We start from the raw sequence: 2,615 nt of genomic DNA, 5'->3' as shown, positions 1-2,615 counted from the left end.
AAATGAACGATTATTCGTACATATAAATACCCCGCCCATCGTGTCCGATTGAGTGTATGTGGTTATTTATAGGGACGTACAATTGTAAATCTTTATATTAAAATTAACAAACTATCATTTAGTTAAACAAATATAAAGCCCATTAATAGCCCATAGTCTAATTTCCACAAGTATCGTTCTTTTGTCCAAACCTCAATTATGGTACAAAGCCCAATTACCCAATTTTAATATTTTTAGCCCAACATCATGATTACTTCGGATTAAATAAGCATAATAATAACTTAGCTACGAGACATTAATGTAAAAAGGTTGAACATAACTTACAATGATTAAAAATAGCGTAGCGTTACACGGACAGAATTTTGACTTACACCCTTACAACATTCGCTAACATACCCTTATTATTAGAATTAAAATTAAAATTAATATATATATATATATATATATATATATATATATATATATATATATATATATATATATATATATTACGTATATATTGAGAGAGAGATAGATTATATGATATTAAAACTCGTCGAACTGCGTTGGCTTTTATAGGAATTTGAGTCCAGGTGAACTCCGCGAGTCGCGTAATTTTTTGCCTTCAAACTCCGCAACTCGCGGAGTTTGAAATTACAGTTCACCCAGCTTTGGCTCTTTGTTTGCCGACGGATTTTTAATATAAATATAATATATAAATAATTTTAAGAATTATTTAAATATTATATTATATTTATGTGCATAGTTGACTCGTAATTTTTAGTCCGTTGCGTCGAGCGTTGAGAGTTTACTCATGTCCCGGTTCCGGATTTTCGAACGTCCTTGCGTACAATTTAATATCTTGTACTTTGCGTTTTGAATCTTGTACTCTTGTAATTTCGAGACGTTTCTTATCAATAATTGGAACCACTTTGATTGTATTTTGTACTTTTGAGCTTTTTGGACCTTTGCGTCTTCAATTCGTCGAATCTGTCTTTTGTCTTCACCTTTTATTATTTAAACGAATATCACTTTTAAATAGAACAATTGCAACTAAAAGCTTGTCTTTCTTGAGGAATAATGCTATGAAATATTTGTTCGTTTTTAGCATTATCAAATATTCCCACACTTGAGCGTTGCTTGTCCTCAAGCAATATAGTCTTGAAATACTAGAATCACTTCTTTATTCTTCACACTTTGTACATCAGTGATTTCTATACGGCGGTATAAACAATGATAGTAACGATATGGTTTACAGTCCCACATGACTATAAAATTTAGATCCATTAAGGAAATTGGATCTTTATGAAAACATTTGATCTTTTGAAAATTTTAATCTAGCTTTTACCCTAGATAAGTTTTCCCGAATAACACTTCACCGGTGTTTGCAAAATATTTTTGTGGGTTTGGTGAGTTTCAGATTTGAAAATTTTAGCTCAAAACTTGCGGTTTTGTGTCACCCACTTGCTAACCTTGTATTAGGAAAGCAACACGTCCAGTATACTTGCTCCGTATATTACCTTTCGGTAAACTACCGTCCGGTTGTAAAGGAAAGCGTTGAACAAACAACTGTTAAGGCAATGTCCCCTGACATGCTTTTAATTATGGTCTATAACGTGTCGGACGCAATTACTATCCTTGGTAGGAGCAATAGTAAAGCTCACCCTTATGATTTTTCGGTCTGGCACAAGGTCCTGTCTTTGACCATGCTATGCAACCACCGTTCTTACGGTTGACACCCGATTTGGTTCAGGTGACCTAATGAATTCCAGGTGAATTCCTAGGATTTTACGTTCAATGGTAATGAACGCATTGAAAATGGGTTTTCAGAAAACAAATCGGTTTGTAATTTTGATCAAAATATTTTCTCGTTCAAGCTCGAGTTTAGATATCATTGAATTCCATGAGTTTGTAATTCTCAATCTTTAAGGTCAATCTCTAGGATTGAGTAATATCAGTCTTAAAAGCTGATTTTTAATCTTTAAGGAGATTATCCTTTCTGGGGATCTGATTCATTATTCTTATCCAGCTAATTTGCACGGTGCCCCCCCATTTTACGAGATAAATCCTTCTCATGGTTAGGATAAATCTGACCACTTGGCGACCCTGTTTTATGCTGAGGTCCGTGGATTTCCTGCTGATTTTTGTAGAGACCCGTCCTAATCCATCCGGACGAAGTCCATATCGATTATAAACGATTCACAACAGTTGATTACATCGCGAGGTAATTGACCTCTATATGATAAATTTTACAAACATTGCATTCGTTTTTAAAAGACAAACTTTCGTTACATCGACAGTTGACAGGCATGTAAAGCATTTCATAATATATCCAAATATAATTGACTTAATAATAATCTTGATGAACTCAACGACTCGAATGCAACATCTTTTGAAATATGTCATGAATGACTCCAAGTAATATCTCTAATATGAGCAAATACACAGCGGAAGATTTCTTTCGTACCTGAGAATAAACATGCTTTAAAGTGTCAACCAAAAGGTTGGTGAGTTCATTAGTTTATCATAAAGAATCATTTCATAATTTTAATAGACCACAAGATTTCATACTTCCATTTCTCATAATCATACGTCCCATGCATAGAGACAAAAATATCATTCATATGGATTGAACA

This window comes from Rutidosis leptorrhynchoides, chromosome 1 (assembly GCF_046630445.1).
Source record: "Rutidosis leptorrhynchoides isolate AG116_Rl617_1_P2 chromosome 1, CSIRO_AGI_Rlap_v1, whole genome shotgun sequence".
NCBI lineage: Eukaryota > Viridiplantae > Streptophyta > Magnoliopsida > Asterales > Asteraceae > Rutidosis > Rutidosis leptorrhynchoides.
This window is presented reverse-complemented; position numbering follows the sequence as displayed.